We start from the raw sequence: 9,854 nt of genomic DNA on the forward strand, positions 1-9,854 counted from the left end.
GCGGTTCTGTAGAGCCCACCATGTGTCACAGCCAGCACGAGATTACACGTTGCTGATGTCATCTCTTGGTTACTTAACATTTCGCGTGCCATGAATAGCTACCCAATGCCACCATTGTTCCAGGCATTGTCTCTTTGTGGAGGACGTACAACATCATCATGCATGCTCGTAGCACCAGCAATGACTCACTTTTCGCTACCAGAGGGTTCATCATAAGGTTTCATCATGCGTAAACGCTTCCTGACGCGCGCGCCAAGCGAAAAGAGAGAGAGAAAAAAATAATAAAGCGCTCGCGTTTTGCAGGTTATTGAAAAAAGAAAGAAAGAAAAGGGAGAAAGGTACGCTCGGCGTGCCGACGACCAAGACTAGACAAAATAAAAAAAGAAGCAGAGAAATCCAGAGTGTCGCTGAGACTGTGCCCTCTCTAACGCGTTGAATTATGGTATTTTTGCTTCTTTCGTCGTTCTTGTTTTTCTGTAGCGGCGCGGCCTTCCACTGAACTAGCGTGCCCGCTCTAGCCGCACACAACTGCCGACGCGCGCGGCAAGCGACCGGCAAGCGCGTACAAAATTCAAAACGAGAAAACTCGTCAGCATCGGTAGCGCCGCCGCCGCTAACGTACGCAAACTGCGCAGAAGGGCGCAAGAGCGTCCACTGCGCAGCGGCGTGACTCCGCGGCGCGCCTGCGTCACTCTGGCGTCAGCAGCGCCGCCGTTCCGGGGAGCGCGTCGCTCGCTTCCCGCCCTTCCCGCGGTCGCCGCTGCGTATAATAAACGATCGCTGCGCTGCGGCAAGTACCCACTCGACTCGAGTCTCTCGAAGTGTGCGCAACGCCTGTCTCATCTTTTCGGCGCCTTGTCGAGGAGCATCGCTGCTGCGTCGTTGTCGTTCGAGAGGACTATACCCCGTCGCTGCAGTGAGCGCAAGCAGATTCTCCAAGGAGCGGACGACCGAGCTTCGTGAATGCCCTCACAGTACGCCCTGCCGGAGCACTCGGTCTCCCGCATGCTGTGGTCCGTGAACGGCGCTGTTTCGGGTGGCGGCGCAGTGTCATCAGCCATGGTCGTGTCTCCCGTGCCCGAAATGAGACCCGCCGATGTCGTCGCAACCGCGGTCGCCAAGCAGATGGAGCGGCTACAGATTCTCGAGCGGCGCTGCGGCGCCGAAAGCGCCGGTCACGCCTTTACGGTGCCCGTGATCATCTGCGAAGACGTCGACGCCGGGCAGACGACGGCGAGAACGACGCCCGAGCGGTCGACGACGCTAACCAGGCTTTCGCCGCCGTGCAATGCGCGCCGGTTTCTCCAGGTTCCCGGCATCGACATCGGCGTTGAACGACGACCTCCGAGTTGAAGGGAAGGTCGGTCGCCGCCCGCTTTTACGTTTGAACGCTGCGTGCGCCCTCCATTCCTCCTTTAGAGCCAGAGGTCCTCGGATGACTCGACTTGGAGACCCTCGGGTAGGAAGTCGTCACGCCCGGTACACCCTGTCCCTGTTTCGCACCTCAAAATCTTTTGCCGCCTCGTCTTGCACGGCCGTCACTGGAGCTTGACGCATGCCAACATTTGCAAGTGACAGGACAGGACAGGCGTTCGAGGCTGCTTGATTCTTCAAAGATCCACTCGCTGAACAATGGACGCTTCGGCTCACGCTGCGCGCTCGTCCCCCGATCCTGACGTCACGGCGTGACCTTCTCATGTGGTAGCGGATCGACAGCCAAGGCTGTGAAGCGTTGCGTGGAGAAAAGTGCCAGATTGCTGAGACACTTCGGTTACCTCTTTTGAAACGGGAAGAGTGTTTTGAAAGGGCATTTTGACATCGTCGTAGACCTTCCCGTCGCACTTTTACCTCTCGTCAACTTTCAAAGGCCTCTCCGCACTGCAAGTTGTGTCACGCCATGCCGCCCTTAGGCACTCGTGCCGGCGTGTTGCGATTCATCAGCGTCTGCCCACACTCCATCAACTCTGCTCACCCATTCGTTGAACATGGAACTCTCGTCACGCCAGAACTCGCTCTCCTCCTGCACTCACAACAAGTCGTGCACCTTCAGTGAACTCGTGTTCCTATATTTAAGATCTGAAAGCACCGCATGTACATAGTTCATCCATCTTATGTTGTTACAATTCATTTGTCCCGTCTCCCCCATGTGAGCTCTCGAGTCACGCTGTTTCTGTAAACGACGTTGCCTCAGAGCCGTCCCTTGTTCGTGTATCTAATTTTGAGAGAAAACCTGAAACTGCCTATACTGACCTTTAATAAAAGGATACCCTTCAGATATTCCATGATTCGTCGTCCTGTGCATTTATCATATTTACCTCTCGTCTTCGAGGCTGAAGAGAGAAGACTTACACCTCACTTGCGGTTGCCGAAGATTGTTGCCGACTTCGGCGACTTGTCGGCACTCCTGTTTATAACATGCGGCCCTCACAAATGAATTTACTATTTAAGTAATATTTTTTATCTAGGGGAATGCTAGAATTTTTTTACTGTTTAGCTCTCTCTCTCTTCAATGCAGTAAATTTTATTCAAATCGGTTCATCGGCTGCCTAGAGCATTTATGCTTTTCCCGCGTATTTTAATGTGAAAATCTGTGTTGGCCACGAGCTAGCTGCTAGGAAGTGGATGTATGGAAACCGGTGCGTTTCATAGCAGATACATGTATATTTGTCTGTGCTACTTAAGTTGCACCACGTTTCGATTCTCCGAAGCCAACAACGATGCGCCCTTCTAGTAAGCATTTGGCACAAGTGAAATAATTGCAAAGCGATGATGTAATATCGGCTCCCTGCTGGCGCGAAACACCTATTGCGCTGCTAACTTGCTTGGCGAACTTCTCACGAGCCCCCAGCGCGCCCTTTCTAATTCTGTCGCAGCAATTTGAAAGTGAAAAACGGCACGGAGACGCAGCGCGACAGGCTGCTATATCTTCACAGACAGCGTGTACTGTGTTAACCAGGCACTGCTTGTACGCTGCCATTTTAACACCGGTTAAACTTACTCACGAATGACACGTGAAAGTAAGCTACGTTATCGAGTGACACAGGAGTGATTAGAAAGCGAGTTCATTCGAAAGAAAGTAGAGAGGTCGGCCTGGACTATAGTGCTCACCTCTTACGCGGCACAGGGGAAAGAGTAAGAAGGAATTAATTAAGAATGAAAATAGAGAGAGGGAACTGTAGTTCGGCCTCCTGTCTGACACGATGGTGAAAGGGGGGAGGAACTTGATGGCGATCGCCTCTTGATTGGCGTTGGTACTTCTTGCACGGTGCACGGCCCCGTCAACGCTGCCACCGTGTTCGGTGTTGGGGCAGTGAGTATGCATCTATATCTTTACCAATTCCTCCGCACTAATATCGACGGAAATAGGGACATAGGAATGCGTTAATCTAGATGCTCAATCTCTGTGAACTGCTAGTGGAGCGGGGCACTTAGGCTTTGCGATGTTCCAAAAGATCCCTCAATGCAAGCGGGTTGCACATTTTGTCTGCGACTGAGTGAGTTCCCAAGTAACGAGAGCAAATTAGGAAGACGACGAAGTCGATATGGGACAGTACGGGTGCACCAGCCATAACATTGGCTGGTGCACCCGTACACACATAACACACATGAATGATTACAATCTGGTTAGGCATAGTCACATGATGTTTCTTAATAACTGTACATGAACTCGATAGTGGGCTACATTACATCTGCCTGTCTCAAGGCAAAGTTAAGACGGCACGGTATACTCCATTTCCTGTAAATAACACGCAGCCATGCACCACAGACGCAAGCATACCAAGCCTACAAAAAGCCGTAAAATTATAAGAAAAGCAAGCCAGATGGACAAATGAAAGTTATATCAACGACACTCAATAATAATAAAAAGAAGGTGACCATCTATCATTTCATATTCTTGTGTTTGAGACTGAAGTATTACTGTCACATTGGGACCGTTCCTTCTTATTGTGGTAAGCCTGAATCAATTCCTGCTCATCTTAATTGGCTCTTGCATGCCCTAAATATCTGGTTCGAGTGTACTCTAACTAACCTAACATTGTCAACAACGTCCGCTTCAAATTACGTTTTTGCAAAAAGCTTTTAGTTTTGTGACTCGGCAACTTAGTGCGCTGCAAGTTACTGCTGCTTGCGCAAAGTTATTTTACCAGAGGGCATATTTACTTTCCAGAAACATACGTCGTTCACGCCGGGCCCAGGTTTTGGGTTCAAAAAACTTCGTTCACGTGTGAAAGCTTCCTCAAAGGCAAGCGTCCCTTAGGCAGCCGCCACTACCGGCAGCAATCGCCATGATCACAAGACGATCGGCAGCGGCAACTGGCAATCACGGACTCTGCTTGCGTGAGACACGTTTTGTGAATCCAAGTCCATCAATGACACCGTAGGTGGGACCATCTCTATGCAAACTGCACTTCACTGAACAGGCACGCAATGACTGCTCCGAATGTCCGTGAATACCCTTAAAAGTCATTTGGGAGTCATGGAAAGTCGTGGAGGCGACGGCGCTTTTGAGGTCATTTGCACGCGCGAAGATGTCAAGCCCGCGAGGCGCATCTGGGAATTGACGCAAGTGATCCCGCGAGGTGTCTTTATATTTTGTATCGGATAACAATGTACGAAGCCGCGACAGCCGGGTTGTCAAGGGTGTCTGTTCACCGGTCTGTTCACCGGTATACGCACGTCTGCGAGTTGTGTCAAGAACGTGCGTCTGTACACAAGTGCAGACGTATTTTTTACTTCGATCTTTTTCTTGTCTATACCCGCGTATATACCTATACGATTCTCAGCGGGGTAAACAGAAATATTAAAGTATTTGCGAAGTCAATTTTCTCATATGCTTGCCGATTAGGATGTATACTTTTTTTCGTGTACAAGTATACCAAAGGTCTCGTGTGTGGGTTTTATAAAATACTGTAGGAAATTGTGTAATCCGTTCATTGTTCTTAACCGCAATTGACGCCTTCTTATTTATATATTATTATGTAACTAAGAACAAGAGGTCCCGCTGCAGTTTATAACTGTGGGACCTCTTTCTGTATAACCTCTACTGCATATATGTACCACTAATGAAGCAATAAACTTGAACCTGAATCTGAACTTACACGAGACATCTAGGGACGAGCAGACAACGTAGCTTGTTGCGGACAATGCGCCAACGAAGAATGAACTGGACGTACAGTCATGGACAAATGAAACCAGAACAAGAAATTATAAACCAGAACACCTTTCACAAGTACTAACTCGATCGAGAGCGCGATTTTGCACCGCTACTTATACGGTTTCCAAAGATGGTATAAGCCCCACAATAGGCGTAGAAACCATAATCACGATAATAATGCATATATTGCTCAAATAAAAAAAAAAGAGCGCACCCTAGCTATAGCCCTAGCTTGTTCATATTTCAATTATCCATGACTACGTTGCGCCATGCGTGTCGAAGTCCTTTTTCATCTGTCCTTGTCCGCAACGCGTTATACATCTGCTAGAATAAATCATCAGCAAGCCCAAGCAACTCTAAACAAGAAATGCATTTTCCCTGTTAGCCCGAGCATCTTTCAATGAGGGACCGTGCCGAAAGATAATACAAAACGTTTCCGAAAGTGCTCGAACGTTGATAGTGAGTGTAGTTTTAAAGCAGGGACCTTCACTATCGTCGCCAGCTGACTGATATCGAGGATTTCGCTTTCAGCGGATGCTGACTGGTGGAGTGAGCCATCAGAGCGCCCGTCACTGCAGTGAGGCGTTGCCTCAGACGCCACGTCGTCGCCGAAACTTTTCTACCTAGTCACATAGCCTACGTGCAGAAAGAGCAGGGGCTTAGATAGGATAGTTTAATTTAAAAGAGGTGTTCCGCATAACAAAACTAATGCACGGTTGCCCAGCACCGGAAATGGTGCAAACCGGCGCCAGATACAATGCAAACCGAAGTGGCCAGATGTAGATGTAAATGTATGGAGCCTAGATTTTAGTGGCACTTGCACACTCCGGAAGATTGGCCAAGAACCGGCGGGTTCGATATAGAAATAAGAAAAAGAGAAATGTAAACGAATGTAAACAAAATTTGCGAGTAGGTAGATGAGAATCAAGGAATAGATTGTGGTCACACCATTGTCGTCACACAGTCGACATTCTGTCGTCGTCATTCCTTCGTCGTCATGCGTTGGATGTTCGAGTGCCACGAATTTGCTGCGTAGCGTTGCAGAAGTGCCCGTGCTCGTATTACCAACAACGAGATTGTTTGCCTATATTATTACTTACGAAGGGGCGATTGCTTACAATGCCAATATTTATTTTTACAGCGAAGCTGTTAAGGGCTCACTCTTCGATGGGTGCGTCCGGCAATAGAAAAAAAAAAAAAAAAAACTCTCATTGGCCGTATGCTTAATGTGCGAGTGAAAGGGCGAGGGACGCGCGCTTTCACGGGAAGCGAACGTGACTTCCCAGTGGAAGGGGAGTGGTGGGCCAGGAGGGCATCGAGGCATCCTACTCAAGGAGGTTATAACCTCCTTGATCCTACTGTGAATACTACTGTGCGTGTGCATGCCCGCTCTTCCACTGCGGCGCATGCGCGCAGCCTTGCCGGTCTCTGCCGGTTGGGCCGCCGACTCTCTCCGGGCTCACGCGCTCTCCCCTAACAGTGTCGACAACGGCGTTAATTTGCAGTGCGATTTTCGCAGCTGCGATTTCCGCAGATGCGATATTCGCACGTTCCTTCACGTCTATAGCCAGCGTTTTGAGAGCGGTTGTGTGCGGTCACACAAACAACGCCCACAACTGTTGTCGACGGCGGCGGCGTTTTGCCAGCGTTCGCACCGAACGCGCGCGGCGTTGGTGACGTGTTTATGAAGAACGTGCCAACCTTTGCCGTACACCCTATGGTGGTGCACCATAGCGACCATAAGGCCATGGTCCCTGTGGTCGCTAAATAAATTAAAACCACCGGATCATATCTATTTCTCATTCTTTAATAGTTCAAATGACCAATTACACCATCACATCTTAACAGTCATAATTGAAAATACATAATTCCCACCATAGAACAGATTCGCTGGTCTTCCACCTCTACCCCACTGGAAGGGCTGACAGTTCTTTTGTTTGGGATATTCTCAAAACAGTCGTATAGCATATGGTAGATGAAGATTATTTCGATCGGGGCGAAATGCGAAAACACCCGTGTACTTAGATTTATGTGCACGTTAAAGAACCCCAGGTGGTCCAAATTTCCGGAGTCCCCCACTACGGCGTGCCTCATAATCAGATCGTGGTTTTGGCACGTAAAACCCCGTAATTTTTTTAGATGAAGATTATTATTTCCGCACAAAACATCTTCGGTACTAATTATTTTGAAAATATAATTCGCAGTTAGAAAGACGAACCTTATAGACAAATCCACATCCACCATTTCGATGAAGGTTTAAATAGAGGAAATCATCATTTCGACGATGATTTAAACAGGAAACGCGCGGTACAAGTATGCGTTTAATCCGGCGTGCGACTATTCGTACCAGAAGCTGCAACGAACAAGTTTACTAAAGCCAAAGCAGCGACTTTTTCACACGCGTTGCACATTGTGTCGGATCGCACTATGTGTACCATCGACCAAAAAAGTTTACGGACCACGGAATTTCCGAAAACGCTAAATATCCGAGCAGCCTTTAAAAGTAGCCAGTAAAACCGTACATCACAACGTTGTTCGCATATACCAGTAGAGGCTGGAAATGGGAATACCAGGCTGCGTTTTTAGGCTGTGAAGATATTGAGCTTTCTGTCAGATCCCTTGGTCCGTAAACTTTTTTGGTTTATAGTACCTCTTCTTTCTTCTCGAGCTTCTTTCTCTTCTTTCTTATAGCTTCTTTCTTCTCGAGCTTGCACATTGCGCGCCTAGCAGAGTAACATTAGGTTAAACGAGAAATACTAAGTAAGTTTACATTTATAAAATATTCTTTCGGAACTCTTCTTATGTTAACTTCACGGTTAGCAGTTGATTACTGTACAAGAAAAAAGAAAGGCCAAACTTGTCTTTATTTCCTTATTAATTTTTTTTATTCGTGCTGTAGACCTAGTGCCTGTACCTCGGTGTGACGTTGTGGATTTCCAAGTATAACTTCTTTTCGTTTTTTTTTTCTCGCATTTGGACCGTCCATGACGCATGAAAGTTAACGAAACCTACTAAGCTCAGTCTTATAGACTCCCTTAGAATACAATGTAGCCCATCTTTACCGACAAGAAATTGCCCGCGTCCTAGAAGACGCCGTCAAAGCCCATGACGTCACGTCAAACGCTATTTGGATTTCTAGCACTAGCATATATAGGGAGTGGTGTGGCGAAGACGCTCTTGCCGCACCACCAACTTTTTCTTTTGTAACTATTCTTGAAGGGCAGATGAGGCTTTTGTAACAATGCGTTCCCAACCCGTAGCTGCCCGGCGGTGACGGTAAATTAACAATTGTACGCCGTTTGCCAGCATGCGTAAGTGGTACACAATAGGTTTAGCCGAACGTGCGTATGTGATGCACTCAGTGCGCGCACCCTATTTTGGTGCTTGTACAATGCACACGCTTGTTCGCCATTCTGCACTAACAAAGTCGCTCGATCTATGTGACGTCATGTGAAGTGAATTGTGCTTTGTGCCACTTTTTGTGATGCACTGTGCAGTGTGCGCAATTTGTGCTCGCTTATACTGTTGATATACAATTGATATAGAAACCTCAGTTATATGCAGGTCACATAATAGCTCCGATGCACGTCGCGCAATGTGGCTGCGATATATTACGCCTGCCAATATTGTATTATATGAAGACCGCGTGGTTCTTCAACCCAACCGTCCCTGAGGCTTGCTCAACTGGCGTCATGCACCACATTTCCGCTATTTAACCTTGTGCGGGAGACAAGGCTACGCAACCACGTAGAGCAATTTATTGATGCCGAACGGTAAACTATAGCGTTTCAGAAACGTTATACTAACTGCACCGATATCCATTTCTTAGGAAGAATGCATTTCGTCCCGACATGAAGAGCGTAACTATGGTTTTACTTGCCTAGAAATACGACCTTGCGAGATGGGGAAATGTCATGAAAAATGAGCTTCGTGTTCGACCGCTGCTTAGAGAGAGAGAGAAGAAAGGGGAAAGGCAGGGAGGTTAATCAGAAGGGAAGATCCGGTTTGCTACCCTACACTGGGGAGAGAGAGGAAGGGGAGGCAAAGTGACAGGAAAGTAGAGATATAGAGAAAGAAAGGAGCACAGATACACAATCACAATCGGTCACAGGTGGCACAGCACAGTATACACTTGTAGCACTATAAACATCTGTCCGGGCTACAGCCGCTTGTCCAAGTCTTTTGCCCTTAAAAACTGCAGCAGTGCCTTCGTCGCCCTCCGCTGCGATGGCTTGTGATGTCGGCATTCTAAAATAAGTTCCTCTGTTAGAGGTCTTTGGTCAAAACGCGTTATCGCGTGTACGAGCGATCGTCTCTGTAAATTGTAGCGAGGACAGTCACAGAGAAGATGCTGAGGAGTCTCCTCCCTAAAAAAAAATTAATGATGGGGTTTAACGTGCCAAAACCACGATCTGTTATGAGGCACGCCGTAGTGGGGGACTCCGGAAATCTGGACCACCTGGGGTTCTTTAACGTGATCACATAAGGCGTCGTCAGCCCATCAGATTAGGATGGGCCGACGATTAGGATGGATTAGGCTACTCCTAGCCATATTCGAAAAAGTAGGGTAGCTAGGGAAAAAGTAGTCCAGCTGGGATGCAAAGGCGTAGAGAGGAGTCTAAGTTGTGCAGCCGGTTGCTTTGAAAACTTCCTGCGTTCCACAGGGAGAACATGATATCACGGTTGAGCATTCGAAGTT

Source organism: Dermacentor silvarum, chromosome 9 (assembly GCF_013339745.2).
Source record: "Dermacentor silvarum isolate Dsil-2018 chromosome 9, BIME_Dsil_1.4, whole genome shotgun sequence".
NCBI classification, from domain to species: Eukaryota; Metazoa; Arthropoda; class Arachnida; order Ixodida; family Ixodidae; genus Dermacentor; species Dermacentor silvarum.